The sequence below is a fragment of the Anomaloglossus baeobatrachus genome, chromosome 4 (assembly GCF_048569485.1).
Source record: "Anomaloglossus baeobatrachus isolate aAnoBae1 chromosome 4, aAnoBae1.hap1, whole genome shotgun sequence".
NCBI classification, from domain to species: domain Eukaryota; kingdom Metazoa; phylum Chordata; class Amphibia; order Anura; family Aromobatidae; genus Anomaloglossus; species Anomaloglossus baeobatrachus.
In genome coordinates, this window is record NC_134356.1 from 472,126,773 (window position 1) to 472,148,700 (window position 21,928).

A 21,928-nucleotide genomic window follows, 5' to 3' on the forward strand; every position below is an offset into this window, starting at 1 on the left:
AAAAACCTCGTGACCCGCGATTATGTTTAAAATAATGGGTTTCACAATATTTTTTAAAAATTTTTAATAACAACACAAAATCAAAAAATAAAAGTGACCAAAACTTGCCATTTGCATACATAATTAAAACATTACTTTAAAAGTATTACTAAAGTAATTTTTGTTACCAAAAAAAAATAAAAATGTAAAAAAAAAAAAGTACTACATAAATTATCGATATAGGATGATTGTTAATGTCAACACATATAAAACAAAAAAAAAAAAACATTGTAAAAACATATGTCATTATTTGCCATTACTTCAAACATCAACAAAACATTAGGCTTCTATAATATTCTTAATGAGATGCTCCATTTTTTCCGTTGCCTGACGAATCGTTGAAACACAATTCAAAATCTCTTGCAAGTTGTTTGGTGAGACGGGTCCTGTTTGGGTTCACATCATGTTGGCGACCAAAATAAAGTAAATATGAAAAAAAAAAAATAAACACAAATTACAAAAAAAGAAAAAGAAAACATTTGAAACACAAAAAAAACAAAACAACAGCAATGTCAGATTAAGCTTCTTCATACACACACCTGATTCAGCAGTCACATGATCTTCTCCTTCTGATACTGAGGGACTTATAGCCCAGCCTAATCTCTCTGCTCCACCTGTTAAGAAAGAGGTGTTCTGTTATCTATAAAATAAAGCGAAAAAACACCAACTTTTTATGCACATTTTGTTGATAACAAACTTAACATTGATACCACAAAATTTGGAATCTTTGTATTATATTTAAATTTTGAGTAAATAAATAAACCTGACGGATTAAAAATTATAAAACATTTACTTTAAATTTATATGTGTGTCAGCTATATGTACTAACTTAATTTGACATATTTGCCAAAACAAAAGTAATATAGTTTTTGTAAGCCAGTTGCTGTGATTCACACCTGCATTTATGTCTCTGTTGTCCTCAGGGATATTCTGAATTGTTGTTCGCTCATTGGAAACCCTGTATTCATCCAAAACCGCTTGGGAACCTATACATGAAACATTAATTGACATGACAAAGAGAGGTTATGTTAGCGTCCTGCCTTTTTTTACATGTAACGTTTTATAGGTGTTTTGGTAAACATGATAGATGTATTGTTGTTTTTGTTATGGTGAACTATATCTTCCCTATTAGTTTATGGTTATTGTACACATTGATAATCATATATTTTTTAAACACAAAAAAACAAAAGGCAAAACAAAAAAAAAAAACCTTTTTGTTTCTACATAACATGAACTGAACCACATTAACGAGGACCATTTAGGATTTAAAAGAGCTTTTGGGATATACATGTTTAGCTTAAATAACTTTCAAGTTTAAATATATCAGTATTCACAAAAACAACTAATAACTAAAATTTGTGGATCAAACTATGTAAACACACTTACCAGATTTATAACCCATTTCCATTCTTAAGCGTTGGATTCTGGTTGAGTTTCTATACTGCAAATCCGACCATTTTTTCCTAATTTGCTGTATAGATCTTTTTATCCCAAATCGAATACATAATCCTCTTCGTATCCGTTTTAAAAATTTTTTTTGGCGTCGCCTTGTGTTCGATACTCTTCTTTTACCACCATAATCCAGGATGTCTAGTTGGTGGATGAGGAAGGAGACCTCGGCCTCACCCCAGACGGGAGCCCTGCAATGTCTATCCATATTTGTAATCACAACTACTGTATTCGATTACCCAGGTCTGTCTTTACTGTCATTATCATTACCCACAATGCCAAGCAGGAATCCTTGTGTCTGACTATCATTTTATATTCCTGTACTGTGTATCAATTTAACATAGTTTCAGTACCTTTTATAAGATATTATAGAACATTATATTATGTCTGCTTACAGTGTTTTTAAATTAAATATATTTGATGCATTTTTTTTGGAAAATTTAAAAAATTTCGTCTTAAATCTTATCCTTACTGATGCAAAATCATTTATATGGTAAGTATACTTACATCACTATATTTAAAAAAAATTTACAAAAACATGAATATGCCAGGTAGAGAAGGTTATTTATTATATTTCAAATGAAATTTTTTAATAATGAACATAAGCAAATTGAAAAAATATTTTTTTAAGAATGAAAACATTGTATTATGTGTGGAAATAAACACACACTATAAATGCATCAGTACTTTGATGTAATGTCCTAGGAAATGTTTTAACAATATCTCTGTTTTTTATGTGAAGAAACAAACAGTAATTCAAAGTAATGTGCAAAAAAAACAATTTTGAACAAACACAGACAATATCAACTACGTTGAAGGCTGCCACGCAACAGCACCAGGACCATTTAAAAAATTACAGTAATTTTCACGGTTGGCAATAACATCATTGTGCATCCGGCCACTGCTGATGTGCGTATTTAGGGACAATAAATGAGGATCATGAGCTCGCCACTCCCCCGCAACACACTCCCCAGTACTAGGATTGATGGTGTCAGCATAACCGGGAGGTATGTAATTTAGCCCCTCTCTTTTCCTGAGGAAGTTGTGCAGGATGCAGCAAGCCAAAACAACGCGATCTATGGAATTTATTTTGAGATTAATGGCAGTATGAAAAATTCTAAAGCGTGTCGCTAGTATGCCAAAAGCACTTTCGACCACCCGTCTGGCTCTAGAAAGGCGATAATTAAATACACGGCGTTGAGGAGTTAATGATATTTGGGGATAAGGTCTTAATAGGTTTTTTCTTAATGGAAAGGCCTCATCCGCCAAAAAAACAAAATTCATATTGCCATAAGTTGCAGTATTATCTGGTAGTCCCAATTTAAATTGGGAGAGACGTTTACCAAATTGTGTGTGCTCTAGTGCACCACCATCCGATATACGCCCATTTAATCCAACGTCAACCATTATGAATTCATAATTAGCATTAGCTAGTGCTAGAAGAATAATGCTAAAGAAGCCTTTATAGTTGTGGAAATATGAGCCACTATTGTGTGGCTGTGTTATACGGATGTGTTTTCCGTCGATGGCCCCGCCACAGTTTGGAAACTGCCACATTGTGTTGAAATCTTGGGCAATGTCTAGCCACTCTTTCTCATTTTTAGGGAATGGCATAAAGTCTCTTAATGAATCAATAATTGCCTGGCAAGTTTCTGGGATCAAAGTGCTTAACAGAGAAAGCGATATGGCCGAAGCATACTGCAAGTCAGTGAGAGATCTTCCAGTCGCAAGAAAACGCAGGGTGACGCTGAGGCGGTCTGCACTGGGCACAGCAGCTCGCATAATGGTGTTTTTGCGTGTGATATAGGGTGCAACTCTTTAGTGAAGGAGATTGAAAGATTCCTCAGACATGCGCAGATAATTATGGAAATCTTTAGGATTATTCTCCTGCAGATCTCGCACAAGATGCATATGTGTGTAGCGTTCTCTTTGCAGCAGCCACTGGCGTGCCCATATGCGGCCGTGTCTTTCATTTGTCAGCCCTCCATCATTTGCTTCTTGTAGAGCCGACGCAGCTGCAGCAGCTATAGCAGCTCCAACCACACTATGCTCATTATCCACGTGCATTGTGAGCAGTGTTTGAATCTACAAAAAATAATTTAAATTGTAACGTATTTGCCTTAATTTTGAGGGACATTATTAAAGACAAATGTAGGACACATAAAAAAAAAATAAAAAAAATCAACATTATTACATATTTTTCTTGTTTATAAAAAAAAAAAAATTGAAAACAAGGAAAACATATCAAAACAACAACATCAATCAAATAAAAAATCATCAAAAGTACACGTTAGAAAAAATACGGAATACACATTACTATTATATGAAAATTGCTCACCTACAAGATGTGACTGACCGCAACAACATACCCCATGAAATAAGCCCTTTTAAAGCATAGGAACTACTAACATACGCAGATGAGTTAACCAATTATAACTCAGATACGCAGCATGTCCTTATAATACGTGTATTGATGTACAGATAATGTGATGACTTTTAAAAAAGGTGGTTGCATGTCGTACGAACATACTTTACACACATAAAACAAGCGGATGAAAGGTACGATTTTGAAGGAAATCGCAGAATCGCACTCCAAGATTATGCTTTGGGCCGACCCTGCACCGATCATACAACAACGACGTTTTTGCGATCGTTTATCGTTCCAAATAAGATTTACACATTACGATGTTACATACGATGCCGGAAGTGCGTCATTTTCAATTTGACCCCACCGACATCGCACCTGCGATGTCGCAGTGTGCAAAGTGCCCCTTACTCTTTTTATGTTTTTATGACCATTTTTATCACTATGAATTTTATATTATATATATTTATTTATTTATATACTATTCCTATGCTTGGAAATTTATAGAATAATTTTTTGCAGCTTGCTCAGGTTGTTATTTATCTTATTTTAATTGATGTATATTATTAGGTCGTTTCTGGCACGTTTGCATTAGAGCGTCTGCCCTGGGTTTTTATATTTCAATTATTTTGTCCTGTGTTGTGAGGACTGGGTTCTTATCCTTACACATACTTGGGTTCAGCTCCCCCTTTGTTTAGCGGGTATAGTCGTATGGGTCATATATATATGTATACATTTTTGCACATCATTTTGTCCTTTGGTTCTTTTGTGAACTCTTGCTAATCACCTCCACTGTGGAAATTTTCTAAGGTTTCACGGGTGGCATTTAGTGGTGATGCAGGCGGTTTTTTAATTTTCCCCCCTCCCTCATCCTGGGTCGATCAGGGATAAGGTGATAATTTTCTTTGTTACCTCCAGATCCTTATGCATTCTCTCTTTCCACATCACTATACACGTTTAGACACTTAGGTTATTGCCCCGGTTGCATGGCCATAGATTCCGTTGTTGTATATCTATGGTTGGTCACTATATCACTAGCCCGGACAGGTGCCGGGCTTGAATCATTATTACATATCCTCTATGTGCCTTTTTCCCACGATTATGTACTTGGTATACTGTTTTGTCTAAGCTTCAGACCTGTAACGCATGCGCACAGGTTTTTTTCCCACTCCTATGCCCTCCAGTGAACTATTGTTTGGGTTTTGATCCAGACCTTTGACGCATGCGCTTATCAGTTTTTCCCACGCTCCTGTCCTCGGATGAACTGCTGTCTGAGTTCATTGATCAGAAGCGTGCTTCTATTTTTCTCTATGATACTAGTTAAGTTTCCCTAATCATTTCACATCACTTATGCGCCCACATTTCGGGTGTAAGATAGACATGTTCTGGTGGCGGCATGTGTTTATGCCGTGTTGTCGGTATACACTTTGTCAAATAGACTCAGAGTTTTGAGGGTTCTTTACCCTTCCCTGACCCCGGGAGAACACACATCTATTCTGCACATGTAATAATGTTATGATCTTGTATATATAAAATTGTAATTGTATACAATTGGAAGGGTTTTACACATTTATGTTTTACACAAGTTTTTTGTGCATGTATTTATATATTTTTATTACTTGTTGTTTTCATCATTTTTTCTGAGGAGCTGCATTTGAGCGCTCTTTTGATAGATTACACGTGAAGTTTTTTTATGTATTCTTGGAGAGGTTATATAGTACGTCACTATTTACAACGTGGCATCCCTTCCTGCCTATTGTTTTCTTTTGAGGGATGTTCCTATGACGTCATTGTGATTATATATTGTATGTATCATCCGACTGGGACAGATTTGATGTTATTTCTATTCTTGGTGGTCCTGATGGAGGGGGCAGATGCTCCAGAAACGCGTCGACCTGAATGACAATAAAGTGACATTGATCTGAACATCTGCATAGTGATCCATTGGCGCGGCATGTGAACACCTCTCTCCTTCGCTTTTTGTTATCTACCGTTTTGGTGGCTGCAGCCCTGGATCGACATTACATGCGTTTACAGTAGTTGTGACTTTTCACAACTACAATTGGTGAGTAATTTGACTCCCCCCTCCCTGCCCCACATATATTGGGGTAAGACCCTATTTGCGCTTGTTTTTCCACAGTCTCTCTCCTTGTTGCTGTATTGGACCTGGCAAGACCATATCTTCTTTCTGTGTGGACGGAGCAGCAGAGGGTCGTTGATTTGGAATAATGGACTATTTTAACAACCGCCTTTCCTCAAGGGAAAAGTTGATACTTCAAACTGTAGGTACTCCTGAAATACACAATATTGACTGGGAACTAAATTTACCTGATATTTATTCAGAGGAGGACACTGGTGTGATGAAGAAGTTGTTTTTACGTCTAGAGGATCTGCTCAAAGAAGAGCTTCGTTTCGGGCTTGATGCCCGTTTTTTAACCATTTATTTGGAGGAAAAACTTTGTCCTAGGGGCCTCAGAATCAAGCACGATTCGCCCTTTCCTACTGATCCCATTTTTTCTAATGAATGGGACAATATTTTAAGGAATTGCATGCAGGGAATGCTACAGTGTCTGTATAAAAAACGGAATACTATTGCTACTGAGGCTTCCAATAATGTTTCAGAACTCTATAAGGATTTGAGTAAATATGATTTACATCCAGAGTATAAGATTTTAAATTCCGATATCAATACTAAGCTGATTCAATTGGAACAAGACATGATTTTTCGTAAGTCCAAAAAATTGCAAAGGGACAGGGCTGATATGATCCCCAAAAAAACACAGGAGGGAGAGGCGGTGGTGGTTACTAGGAATCCTCCTGTCCGTAGACCCAGATCACACAGTAATCACAGGAATTTTGGTAATAGTAGATACCATAAAAACAGTACAGGCTCTCGTGGTAGGAGAGACACCACTGATGTTAATAGCGGTATCGGGTCTAGTGGTACCTCTATGATGGCACCTCTGTCTCGGACAGTGTTGGATAATCGACCCCTTGTGCTTTCGGTGGTCGAAAGCACAGATGAAGTATTTGCAGCCGCTCCTGCTACTGTATCTGTGGCAGAAGTCACTTCTATGGAGAGATGTCCTATTGAACCCACCTCCTCAGTACTACCTCTGTCCAGAGGACCTATTGATTTTGAGGACACAAGAAAACAATTGGAGTCCTTAAGGTCACAGATTGAGAGAATCCGTAAAAATAGAGACTCCCTGTCTTTTTTGGAGACGAATAAGACTCCACCTGTGAGTGATGGTCACCCAGATAGTGACTCTATTGATCTATTAGAGTTATCTGTACATGATGACTATTTACCTCTTCCTACATATTCTCAGACCCTTGAGTGTAATCCCGTCCCATTGGCCTCTCTGACCGAGTCGGTTATCTCTGATGATGGGACTATTACGATTGATAACACCCATAAAGACAATGTATGTGTGCCTTTTTTACCGCTGGCCAGGAGCTCACAAGTTCCCATCACAAATTTTTTGACGCCCAGAGTAGGGAAAAGAAAAAACACTTTAGAGGGACCAGAGCAGGGTATAGGCTCAAACAAAAAAGAGAAAAAGAGCACTTGATAAAAGATGACACCTCGGGCATTTTCAACCTTTCCAGCCACAATCTTTCCAAAAGTGAGATAAATGTCCTGAATAAAGGCCTTTCCTTTTGCCCGACCAAGTCCTCCGACGACTTTGAGCTCTTTTTGGACTTTCAGAAGTTTGTCAGAAAACTAACGCTCACCAGACATTTTCAAATTAACAGATCAGTGCCCGCTAATAAAGATGATAATACGGATGGTTTTCTGCACACTGATTTTAAAGTAAAATCAAATTTTTATCCCCTACACAGTATAGGTCATCATATTAAGACATTCAATGATTTAGTGTCTGAGGATTTTAAGAGACTCCAGAATAGTAAAAACCCCCCTAGAGCCAACCTGTCTAGGGAAGAAAAAATGGCACTTGCATCTTTAAAGAATAATCCCAACCTTGTCATCCGCAGTGCGGATAAAGGGGGAGGCATTGTCCTACAGGATAAAAGCAGTTATGTCCAGGAGGCGTTGAGAATGCTATCCAATAATACACATTATGAGATAGTGGAGTTGTCTGCATATCAGGATTCCATTGTAGAATATCGTACATTAATTAAAAAGGCTTCAGATTTGGGAATTCTGAACAAAGATGAATATAAATTCTTGGATATCAAAAATCCCAAAACGGCATTCTATTATCATCTGCCGAAGATTCATAAATGCTTGACTAATCCCCCTGGGAGACCCATCATCTCAGGGATTGGGTCTCTCACCGAAAATCTGGCGGCCTATGTTGACTCTAATTTGAGAACGCATGTCACAAATTTAAAGAGTTTCCTTAGAGACTCGCCTCATCTTATAAGTATTTTAAAGGATGTCATTTGGAAAGAGTCATTTCTGTTTCTGACTCTAGATATTGCATCCTTATACACCAATATTTCACACAACCTAGGGCTCGAATGTGTCAAACAGTATTTAGAGGTTGATGACCGATTACCAGCGGAACAGAAAGTTTTTGTCCTGGACAGTATGAAATTTATTTCCGAAAATAACTTTTTCATGTTCCAAGACAACATGTATCACCAACGCTGTGGCGTTGCCATGGGCTCTAAGGCAGCACCTACCTTCGCCAACTTAGTGATGGGACTTTTTGAGATACAATACATATACTCTTCGGAATTGTTCAAGCATGTAGTTGTCTATAAAAGATATATAGATGACTTATTCATCATTTGGGACAACACTGAAAATAACTATTCACTGTTCCTGGAGGGGATAGAAAACAATACTTGGGGCTTAAAATTTGCTCCTACTATAGATCATACATCCATTGATTTTCTAGATCTGACGATCTCGCATGCTGAGGGCTCCCTCCTTACGAAAACCTTCTTCAAAAAAGTAGACAGCAATGGTTATATTAATTTTAATAGTAACTATTATGACAAATGGCTGCTTAATGTCCCTAAAAATCAATACCAAAGGGTGAGAAAGAATTGTACGTTAGATAAGGACTTTAAGGACCAAGCTAAGATCCTTAAAGAAAGGTTCCTGGACAAAAATTATCCTCTGACGGTTGTTAAGAGAGCATATCAAGATGTTAGACGTCATAAGCAGAATGATTTTTCTGTTATAGGTGACAATGGGATGGACGTAATGGTGCCCACTAATAGATTTGCTTCTAATTTCCTGACCACTTTCAGCTGTGATGGAGAAGCCATCAAAGGGATACTAAAGCCTGGTTTACACGCTTCAATAGATCTTTCAATCCGTCGTCGGGGTCAAGTTGTAAGTGACGCACATCCGGCATCGTTCGTGACGTATTTGCGTGTGAAACCTACGTGCAATCAAGATTGAACGAAAATACGGTGATCGCATACACGTCGTTTATTCCTCATACATTGGACGTTTTGTTGTATGAACCTAGTCAATTGAAACGTGTGACATCCCTCATACGATTTTGATGTCTGATGCTATGTGCGCTCTGCACCGCAGCTTAATAAAAGGTCCGCTTCAGAGCGCAGCTGAAAAGCTGCGTTCTGAAGCGCCTCACAATGTCTGTCATTCACTAATCTCTGTCAGTCGGTCACTATCTCTGTCCCACTCTCTCTGTCCATGTCAGTCTATCCCTCTTACTACCCCCTCTCACATATACTCACCGATCCCCGATCTCCGGCTCTGCACGGCATTCACACTGGTCCGGCGGCTTTTACTGTTTTGAAAAAGCCGGCCGCCCATTAAACAATCTCGTATTCCCTGCTTTCCTCGCCCACCGGCGCCTATGATTGGTTACAGTGAGACACGCCCCCACGCTGAGTGACAGGTGTCACACTGCACCCAATCACAGCAGCCGGTGGGCGTGTCTATACTGTGCAGTGAAATAAATAATTAAATAATTAAAAAAAACGGCGTGCGGTCCCCCCCAATTTTAAAACCAGCCAGATAAAGCCATACGGCTGAAGGCTGGTATTCTCAGGATGGGGAGCTCCACGTTATGGGGAGCCCCCCAGCCTAGCAATATCAGCCAACAGCCGCCCAGAATTGCCGCATACATTAGATGCGACAGTTCTGGGACTGTACCCGGCTCTTCCCGATTTGCCCTGGTGCGTTGGCAAATCGGGGTAATAAGGAGTTATTGGCAGCCCATAGCTGCCACTAAATCCTAGATTAATCATGTCAGGCATCTATGAGACACCTTCCATGATTAATCTGTAAATTACAGTAAATAAACACACACACCCGAAAAATCCTTTATTATAAATAAAAAACACAAACATATACCCTGGTTCACCACTTTAATCAGCCCCAAAAAGCCCTCCTTGTCCGGCGTAATCCAGGATGATGCAGCGTCGCTTCCAGCGCTGCTGCATGGAGGTGACCGGAGCTGCAGCAGACACAGCCGCTCCGGTCACCTCCACACAGCAAATGAAGACAGCCGTGCGATCGGCTGAGCTGTCACTGAGGTTACCCGCTGTCACTGGATCCAGCGGTGGATGCAGCGGTGGCCGCGGGTAACCTCAGTGACAGCAGCTGATCGCGCGGCTGTCTTCATTTGCTGTGTGGAGGTGACCGGAGCGGCGGTGTCTGCTGCAGCTCCGGTCACCTCCATGCAGCAGCGCTGGAAGCGACGCTGCATCATCCTGGATTACGCCGGACAAGGAGGGCTTTTTGGGGCTGATTAAAGTGGTGAACCAGGGTATATGTTTGTGTTTTTTATTTATAATAAAGGATTTTTCGTGTGTGTGTGTTTATTTACTGTAATTTACAGATTAATCATGGAAGGTATCTCATAGACGCCTGACATGATTAATCTAGGACTTATTGGCAGCTATGGGCTGCCAATAACTCCTTATTACCCCGATTTGCCAATGCACCAGGGCAAATCGGGAAGAGCCGGGTACAGTCCCAGAACTGCCGCATCTAATGTATGCGGCAATTCTGGGCGGCTGTTGGCTGATATTGTTAGGCTTGGGGGCTCCCCATAACGTGGAGCTCCCCATCCTGAGAATACCAGCCTTCAGCCGTATGGCTTTATCTGGCTGGTTTTAAAATTGGGGGGGACCGCACGCCGTTTTTTTAATTATTTAATTATTTATTTCACTGCACAGTATAGACACGCCCACCGGCTGCTGTGATTGGGTGCAGTGTGACACCTGTCACTCAGCGTGGGGGCGTGTCTCACTGTAACCAATCATAGGCGCCGGTGGGCGGGGAAAGCAGGGAATACGAGATTGTTTAATGGGCGGCCGGCTTTTTCAAAACAGTAAAAGCCGCCGGACCAGTGTGAATGCCGTGCAGAGCCGGGGATCGGGGATCGGTGAGTATATGAGAGAGGGCTGCTCAATTCACTTACTCAGGAGTTTAGCGGTCACCGGTGAGTCCTTCACGGGTGACCGCTAATCAGGACGCGACACAGACAGAGCCGCAGCATGACCGTGAAGTCGGGTGAAGTTCACCCGAGTTCATTCTGACAGTGCGGCTCTGTCTGTGTCTGCTGTCATCTGCCATTCAGCTCTGCTACATGGCTATCTGTGGCTGCTGTCAGCGGCCATGTTGCAGAGCTGAATGGCAGATGACATAGTAAAAACGCATCCCTACACATTACACACGCTTGGCAAGTCAATAAATAAAAAAAAAAAAAAGGGTGCCCAATGCATACGTCACGGAACACATGATCTAAAGGATCGCACACAAAATTGATCAATTTAACATAGACTACTAACGCACGTGTGACAGCAAATGAACGACCTACGTGCAATCTCATTCAATCGCATATGTGACCTGGGCGTGTCACATCGCATACGAGATCGCACACCTAATTGTAAGGTGTAAAGCAGGCTTTAGGAAGCATTGGTCAATACTACATAATGACCCGTATCTCAAGGGGGTGTTACCATCCCATCCTGGGGTCACTTTTCGCAGGGCCGCCAATCTAAAAAATCAGTTGGCTCCTAGTAGATTAAGGAGTCCCTCTAGCATTGTGGGGACTAACAAACCTATGGGGTCCTATAGGTGTCTGAGCAGAAATTGCCTATGTTGTAGGTCCATCCAACATGGAAGGGTCAGTTTTGGATGTGTCCCTGGGAGCATGGAATTTGAAATACGAGGACATCTTACGTGTCAATCTGATTATGTTATTTATTTGATTGAATGTGACTGTAATAAGCGATATATAGGGAGAACCATTCAAGCCCTACACAATCGAATCAATTCTCATAGACATAATATTAAGGTGGGGTACATGCTTCACGGGCTTTCCCGACACACTACTATATGTCATGATAAAAAAATCACACTGAAGGTTACTCCAATCGAACAGATACCCCCATATGTAACAAATAGGATGGACACTCTAAATAGGAAAGAAACTTATTGGATCTATAAATTGAATACCTTAAAACCTCATGGCCTTAATGAGGTAACTGATTTATTCCATTGATTTTAGTTGCATAGGTTGTTAGCCTTACTCTTTTTATGTTTTTATGACCATTTTTATCACTATGAATTTTATATTATATATATTTATTTATTTATTTATATACTATTCCTATGCTTGGAAATTTATAGAATAATTTTTTGCAGCTTGCTCAGGTTGTTATTTATCTTATTTTAATTGATGTATATTATTAGGTCGTTTCTGGCACGTTTGCATTAGAGCGTCTGCCCTGGGTTTTTATATTTCCATTATTTTGTCCTGTGTTGTGAGGACTGGGTTCTTATCCTTACACATACTTGGGTTCAGCTCCCCCTTTGTTTAGCGGGTATAGTCGTATGGGTCATATATATATGTATACATTTTTGCACATCATTTTGTCCTTTGGTTCTTTTGTGAACTCTTGCTAATCACCTCCACTGTGGAAATTTTCTAAGGTTTCACGGGTGGCATTTAGTGGTGATGCAGGCAGTTTTTTAATTTTCCCCCCTCCCTCATCCTGGGTTGATCAGGGATAAGGTGATAATTTTCTTTGTTACCTCCAGATCCTTATGCATTCTCTCTTTCCACATCACTATACACGTTTAGACACTTAGGTTATTGCCCCAGTTGCATGGCCATAGATTCCGTTGTTGTATATCTATGGTTGGTCACTATATCACTAGCCCGGACAGGTGCCGGGCTTGAATCATTATTACATATCCTCTATGTGCCTTTTTTCCAAGATTATGTACTTGGTATACTGTTTTGTCTAAGCTTCAGACCTGTAACGCATGCGCACAGGTTTTTTTCCCACGCCTATGCCCTCCAGTGAACTATTGTTTGGGTTTTGATCCAGACCTTTGACTCATGCGCTTATCAGTTTTTCCCACGCTCCTGTCCTCGGATGAACTGCTGTCTGAGTTCATTGATCAGAAGCGTGCTTCTATTTTTCCCTATGATACTAGTTAAGTTTCTCTAATCATTTCACATCACTTATGCTCCCACATTTCGGGTGTAAGATAGAAATGTTCTGGTGGCGGCATGTGTTTATGCCGTGTTGTCGGTATACACTTTGTCAAATAGACTCAGAGTTTTGAGGGTTCTTTACCCTTCCCTGACCCCGGGAGAACACACATCTATTCTGCACATGTAATAATGTTACGATCTTGTATATATAAAATTGTAATTGTATACAATTGGAAGGGTTTTACACATTTATGTTTTACACAAGTTTTTTGTGCATGTATTTATATATTTTTATTACTTGTTGTTTTCATCATTTTTTCTGAGGAGCTGCATTTGAGCGCTCTTTTGATAGATTACACGTGAAGTTTTTTTATGTATTCTTGGAGAGGTTATATAGTACGTCACTATTTACAACGTGGCATCCCTTCCCGCCTATTTTTTTCTTTTGAGGGATGTTCCTATGACGTCATTGTGATTATATATTGTATGTATCGTCCGACTGGGACAGATTTGATGTTATTTCTATTCTTGGTGGTCCTGATGAAGGGGGGCAGATGCTCCAGAAACGCGTCGACCTGAATGACAATAAAGTGACATTGATTTGAACATCTGCATAGTGATCCATTGGCGCGGCATGTGAACACCTCTCTCCTTCGCGTTCTGTTCTCTGTGAGTGACAGCAGTCTTGGCGCGCAATCCCAGATCAGCCTGCATTACAGTGCGGTGCTTTGATGTGACAAGTGCTGCCATGTGCCGATCACTTTGTGATATACTATCTAATGATCAACACATCACAGTGCTTGTCACATCAAGGCCAGAACATTAACATAGGAATATAGGAGCCGCAGAGAGCTCAGCTTACAGGATCAGGGTAGGTAGCAGAAGTATATTAGGAAAATGTTAGTTAGGAACAGTTAGGACAAATGAAAGGGGGGTCACATTAGTAGTGATAAACCCCTTTAATAATAGCCCAATCCTTCGATAAGGGTAGCGTCAGCATCGCCCTACTTGTAGTGATGATATACAATTAAGCAAGAAAATATAGGCTCTATATAAGTCTATCTATTTTAGCAGAACTCTAAACTTGGCGCAATTCAATACATTGACAGGCTATCTCTGGTAGCTGGCTATACTCTCTTAGTGCTGTACATCAAGGCGGGAATTAACAGCCCAGCTCACTTAGACGCTGCACTGGGGCAAATGTTTGTTTTCTCCGTCTCTGGTTCTTGGTGTTCAATCTTCGGCGCTTTACCACGTAGTCTGGTCCTTCTCTGGAGATAGTACTTGGTGTTCTGGCTTTGGCACTTGACCGTGTAGTTTGGTCCTATTCCAGTGACAGTATTCAGGTTCCTCTGGTGATGGTAATCTGTCTTAAGATTTCTCTGGAGACAGTAGGGCTCAGTTCTTCTTGGGTTCAGTACACTTCCAGATGCTTAACTACAGACAAAATGGGCCTGCTCTACTGTGTACAGTTAGGTCCATAAATATTTGGACAGTGACACAATTTTCACGAGTTGGGCTCTGCATGCCACCACATTGGATTTGAAATGAAACCTCTACAACAGAATTCAAGTGCAGATTGTAACGTTTAATTTGAAGGTTTGAATAAAAATATCTGATAGAAATTGTAGGAATTGTACACATTTCTTTACAAACACTCCACATTTTAGGAGGTCAAAAGAAATTGGACAAATAAACCAAACCCAAAAAAAAAAATTTTATTTTCAATATTTTGTTGCGAATCCTTTGGAGGCAATGACTGCCTTAAGTCTGGAACCCATGGACATCACCAAACGCTGGGTTTCCTCCTTCTTAATGCTTTGCCAGGCCTTTACAGTCGCAGCCTTCAGGTCTTGCTTGTTTGTGGGTCTTTCCGTCTTAAGTCTGGATTTGAGCAAGTGAAATGCATGCTCAATTGGGTTAAGATCTGGTGATTGACTTGGCCATTGCAGAATGTTCCACTTTTTTGCACTCATGAACTCCTGGGTAGCTTTGGCTGTATGCTTGGGGTCATTGTCCATCTGTACTATGAAGCGCCGTCCGATCAACTTTGCGGCATTTGGCTGAATCTGGGCTGAAAGTATATCCCAGTACACTTCAGAATTCATCCGGCTACTCTTGTCTGCTGTTATGTCATCAATAAACACAAGTGACCCAGTGCCATTGAAAGCCATGCATGCCCATGCCATCACGTTGCCTCCACCATGTTTTACAGAGGATGTGGTGTGCCTTGGATCATGTGCCGTTCCCTTTCTTCTCCAAACTTTTTTCTTCCCATCATTCTGGTACAGGTTGATCTTTGTCTCATCTGTCCATAGAATACTTTTCCAGAACTGAGCTGGCTTCATGAGGTGTTTTTCAGCAAATTTAACTCTGGCCTGTCTATTTTTGGAATTGATGAATGGTTTGCATCTAGATGTGAACCCTTTGTATTTACTTTCATGGAGTCTTCTCTTTACTGTTGACTTAGAGACAGATACACCTACTTCACTGAGAGTGTTCTGGACTTCAGTTGATGTTGTGAACGGGTTCTTCTTCACCAAAGAAAGTATGCGGCGATCATCCATCACTGTTGTCATCCGTGGACGCCCAGGCCTTTTTGAGTTCCCAAGCTCACCAGTCAATTCCTTTTTTCTCAGAATGTACCCGACCGTTGATTTTGCTACTCCAAGCATGTCTGCTATCTCTCTGATGGATTTTTTCTTTTTTTTTCAGCCTCAGGATGTTCTGCTTCACCTCAATTGAGAGTTCCTTAGACCGTATGTTGTCTGGTAACAGCAACAGCTTCCAAATGCAAAACCACACACCTGTAATCAACCCCAGACCTTTTAACTACTTAATTGATTACAGGTTAACGAGGGAGACGCCTTCAGAGTTAATTGCAGCCCTTAGAGTCCCTTGTCCAATTACTTTTGGTCCCTTGAAAAAGAGGAGGCTATGCATTACAGAGCTATGATTCCTAAACCCTTTCTCCGATTTGGATGTGAAAACTCTCATATTGCAGCTGGGAGTGTGCACTTTCAGCCCATATTATATCTATAATTGTTTTTCTGAACATGTTTTTGTAAACAGCTAAAATAACAAAACTTGTGTCACTGTCCAAATATTTCTGGACCTAACTGTACATGTCTACTTCTTTGGTAGTCGTGACACCAACTCCGCATCCTTTCTGTCGGCCCAGCCTTTTATATTTTGTAACTGTGCCACAGCTGTCACCTGAATCAGCATCCTCTACTAACTCTTCCGTCAAGGAAACATATACTTTACAGTTCGGTTCCTTGCGGTTCTGGTTCACCGGCAGATGAAGATATTGATCTACAAACGCCTGGTGCGATATACGCAGCCATACGCAGCATGCTGCAATTTGATCCTCATCACAATCTGATCTGAGGAAATAATAGCAGAAGGACACTGCCTGATTGATTAATACTGGTGCGAGTGCAATCCGATGTTTTATCAGATCGCACTCGCACATGAAAATCATAAGTGGAAAAAGCCCTAAGACCTAATATATTGGAACACAGGTGGTCACCATGTGCCCCCCACATGCATCGGAGGTGCCGATTCCCCATGTGCCTCCGATGCACTCCACACATGCATACGGTGCTACATATTAACAGTGCACGCCATACTACCACCATGCACTCCACATTTCAGTGCGCCCCCGGTCTGGACTCCACATATCAGTGCGCCCACACACTACCACCATGCATTCCACATATCTATGCGCCCCCACACTACCACCATGCACTCCACATATCAGTGCACCCCCACACTACCACCATGCACTCCACATATCAGTGCACCCCTACACTACTACCATTTACCTCACATTTCACTGCATTCCTCACTACTACCATGCACCTCTTTAATTCCCATGAGCCTCCTGTGCACAGTTTACCCCCACCAGCTCCCTATATTCCCGCACTGACTGCACACCCTCCAGCCTTTCCCGCCTTATGTTTTCAGCAGGACGCCAGACTATCAAGTGACCGTGTGACATAATCAGGTCCTTGCAGCCCGCGAGATTCATCCTCTCCCAAACTTTAGTGTTAGAGGCTAAAAGTCCTGCCGCCCTCAGGAGGTCACGTGACTGTGTGGTGACTCAATCTGCAGCAGAGGAGCGAGGAGGCAAGTGTCAGGAAAGTCCGTGCAGAACATATGACAGGAAGGAACTGACCGGTAAGATCAAGGAGGAAAAGGCAGAAGTGCGCGCTCTAGAGAAGGTAAATGGGGGTTATTAGGGTGTGTGCTAACCGGGTGCGGGAGATGCATTTGTGGGGTGCAAGGTAGTGAGGTCTGCTGGAGGTGTATGGGGAGGTTGCATGGTATCAGTGTGGGGGCCACTGGTTATGTATAGAATGCACTGCAGAGCTGCTGATGAATGAGGGGGGACGGGCATGGTAGTGTGGGGGCCACTGGTTATGAATAGGATGCACTGATTGCTGCTGGAGAATGGGGCTGGGGGCTTGGTAGCAGTACAGGGGCCACTGGTTATGCATAGGATGCACTGAGGTACTGGAGAATGAGGGCCACTAGTTATGTATAGGATGCACTGAGAGGTGTTGGAGAATGGGGGGGTGGGCTTTGTAGCAGTGCGGAGGCCATTGGTTATGCATAGGATGCACTGAGACCTACTAGAGAATGGGGGGGGCTTGGTAGCAGTGCGGGGGGCACTGGTTATGTATATGATGCACTGCAGAGCTGCTGGGGAATGGGGAGGCATGGTAGTTACTGGTTATGTATAGGATGCATTATTTTTCAGAGACCATGTAAAAGACTATGACATGTTAAGTACACTATGTACACTCAACGACGTATCTAACGATATATCGCCGGGGTCACGGATTCCATGACACACATCCGGCATCGTTAGCAACGTCGTTGCGTGTGACAGCAAGGAATGACGGTTAACGATGGAAAATACTCATCAAATCGTCCATCGTTGAAACGTCGTTCCTTTTCAAATAATCGTTGATTGTTGAGCACGCAGGTTGTTCGTCGTTCCCGAGGCAGCACACATCGCTACGTGTGACTCCTCGGGAATGATGAACTACAGCTTACCTGCGGCCGCCGGCAATGCGGAAGGAAGGGGGTAGGCGGGATGTTACGTCCCGCTCATCTCCGCCCCTCTGCTTCTGTTGGGCTGCCACTTAGTGACGCCGCTGTGACGCCGCACAAACCACCCCCTTAGAAAGGAGGCGGTTCGCCGGCAACAGCGACGTCGCTAGGCAGGTAAGTCCCGTGTGACGGCTCCTAATGATTTTGTTCGCCACGGGCAGCGATTTGCCCGTGACGCACAAATGACGGGGGCGTGCAACACCCCCTTTAGATACATTGGTGGGGTCAGTGGCGTAGCAAAGGGGGGGCGGAGGGGGCGGTCCGCCCCGGGCGGCACGTGTCAGGGGGGCGGCATTTTGGCCACTCGCCTTCAGTTCTGCTGCCCCCGGGCCGAGTTCTGGGGACCGGAGTCCTCAGCAGGAAACTGTGGCTGCTGTCTCTTTAAGGCATGCAGACCACAGTGTCCTGCTGGATTGAGCTTCATCTGTGGCCCGGCGTCCTGCTCGGTCCCACAGAGATGAAGGAGTGCCAGCCAGCAACCCCCAGCACACCGCTGGCCTCTGGCGCTGTGTGGGCCCCCTCTCATCCGTGTCCGAGCGGTAAGTGCTACCCCCCCCCACCCTCGACCTGTATACACCCTCCCAGCCACCCGGTTTATGGGCCCCAGTGAGCTGCAAGGGCTTTCCCCACCTCAGGAGCTGCGTGTGCGGGCCCCCAGGAGCCCCGCGTGTGTCGGTGGAGGCTCAGCTCTGCTACATCTGCCCTGTGCTTGGTGCAGGCACAGCTCTGTTACATCTGCCCTGTGCTTGGTGCAGGCACAGCTCTGCTACATCTGCCCTGTGCTTGGTGCACACTCAGCTCTGCTACATCTGCCCTGTGCTTGGTGCAAGCACAGCTCTGCTACATCTGCCCTGTGCTTGGTGCAGGCTCAGCTCTGCTACATCTGCCCTGTGCTTGGTGCAGGCACAGCTCTGCTACATCTGCCCTGTGCTTGGTGCAGGCACAGCTCTGCTACATCTGCCCTGTGCTTGGTGCAGGCTCAGCTCTGCTACATCTGCCCTGTGCTTGGTGCAGGCACAGCTCTGCTACATCTGCCCTGTGCTTGGTGCAGGCACAGCTCTGCTACATCTGCCCTGTGCTTGGTGCAGGCACAGCTCTGCTACATCTGCCCTGTGCTTGGTGCAGGCACAGCTCTGCTACATCTGCCCTGTGCTTGGTTCAGGCACAGCTCTGCTACATCTGCCCTGTGCTCGGTGTAGGCTCAGCTCTGCTACATCTGCCCTGTGCTCGGTGCAGGCTCAGCTCTGCTACATCTGCCCTGTGTCTGGTGCAGGCTCAGCTCTGCTACATCTGCCCTGTGTCTGGTGCAGGCTCAGCATTGCTACATCTGCCCTGTGTCTGGTGCAGGCTCAGCTCTGCTACATCTGCCCTGTGTCTGGTGCAGGCTCAGCTCTGCTACATCTGCCTTATGCTCGGTGCAGGCTCAGCTCTGCTACATCTGCCCTGTGCTTGGTGTAGGCTCAGCTCTGCAGCAGCCGTGTGTGCGGGCCCCCAAAAGCCGCGTGTGTGTTTATATGTGCAGCAGAGTTGTGTGTGTATGTATGTATGCAGTCGAGCTGTGTGTGTCTGTCTGTATGTAGCAGAGTTGTGTCTGTATGCATGTATGCAGCAGCTACAGAGTTGTGTCTGTATGTATGCATGTATGCAGCAGCTACAGAGTTGTGTGTGTCTGTATGCATGTATGCAGCAGCTACAGAGTTGTGTGTCTGTATGTATGCAGCAGCTACAGAGTTGTGTCTGTATGCACGCATGTATGCAGCAGCTACATAGTTGTGTGTGTCTGTATGTATGCATGTATGCAGCAGCTACAGAGTTGTGTGTATGTATGCATGTATGCATCAGCTGCAGAGTTGTGTGTGCCTGTATGTATGTATGTATATATATATGTATGCAGCAGCTGCAGAATTGTGTGTGTCTGTATATATGCTGCAGAGTTTTGTGTCTGTCTGTATGCAGCAGAGTTGTGTGTCTGTATGTATGCTGCAGAGTTGTCTGTATGTATGCAGTAGAGTTGTGTGTGTGTATAAATGCAGTAGAGCTGTGTGTGTCTGTATGTATGCAGCAGAGCTGTGTGTGTCTGTATGTATTCAGCAGAGTTGTGTGTGTATGTATGTATTCATGTATGCAGCAGCTACAGAGTTGTGTGTGTCCGTATGTATGCAGCAGCTGCAGAGTTGTGTGTGTCTGTATGTATGCTGCAGAGTTGTGTGTCTGTCTGTATGTATGCAGTTGTGTGTGTCTGTATGCAGCAGAGTTGTGTGTGTCTGTATGTATGCTGCAGAGTTGTGTGTCTATGCAGCAGAGCTGTGTGTGTGTCTGTATGTATGCAGCAGAGTTGTGTGTCTGTATGTATGCAGCAGAGCTGTGTGTGTCTGTATGTATGCAGCAGAGCTGTGTGTGTGTGTGTGTGTATAATAGGCCTACATGTGTGTAAAAAGGTGAAAGCCTAGGACTAATAGCAGCAGTCTACAATTAGATCTTTGATTGTAGTTCCATGAAAAATAAATATTTTGATGGTTTTCCAAATTTTTGCAAATTTCTGGATTATCAACGGCCAACGGAGGGGGGCGGCAAATTTGACGACCGCCCCGGGCGGAAAAAGCAGTAGCTACGCCACTGGGTGGGGTGCACTGGTGAGGTGTAGGATGTGTGTGTGGAGGCTCATGGTGACAATTGGGAGGCATTGTATTAGTGTACGGGATTTAGCCCCTTTCATGTCTTACAGCCAGCACTTGAATGGACGAGACACTGCTGCGGTCAGCCTCTAGGCGCAAGAGCTCTGGTCTTCTGTTGAACGCGTCGCTGGCTCAAGGAGGAGAGACACAGGTCCTGTGCGAGGCGCTGAGCAAGCTGGCATCAGTGACCAGACCAATATCTGCCAATCTGCGAAATGTCAACACCAACCTGGAAAGGTGATTACAGTATGAGCTGTGCTAGTTACATCGAGGATCTCCTACTGCCTAATGATCTGCACTACAAGTCTAAGCATTCTCTGCTACCACAGTTGCTAGAGCACTGTATATTATGGGATAGCTGCGATGTCACTGCTTATTGCTACTGCCTTGAAGGAGCTACAGATGTCAGAGTGATACACCTATACACCCAGTGATCCACCCTCTTAATAGCCGGCCCACCTATAGTGGTTGTCTCTAAAGTGGGCAACGTGGCTGGCTCAGTTTCTAGTGCTTTTTGACTTGCATTGTAATAGACACATGACTGTGTACACAGTTATGGTTGCTCAGTGTTGAGAGATATTGTGGATACAAATATGACAGCCCTGTGACTGTCATTTCTGGGCGTCTTGTGGCAAAGAGTTACAGTTTGGAGGGTTTATGGGGACACTGAGACTGGAGCCTTTAACAGAGTTGTCTAAGATTAGTTGTGTGAAAGAAGCAAATGCAATAAAATGAAAAATAGTCCGAACTCGCTAGTAAATCCCTTTGCAGGTAGCGACCTCTGGCAGTTTCTGTGTACTTGTCCAGCGCTGATAACTGCTATCTATGCACCTGTCCACTGCAGCAAATCAAGGTCTTGATGTTCCTGTGCT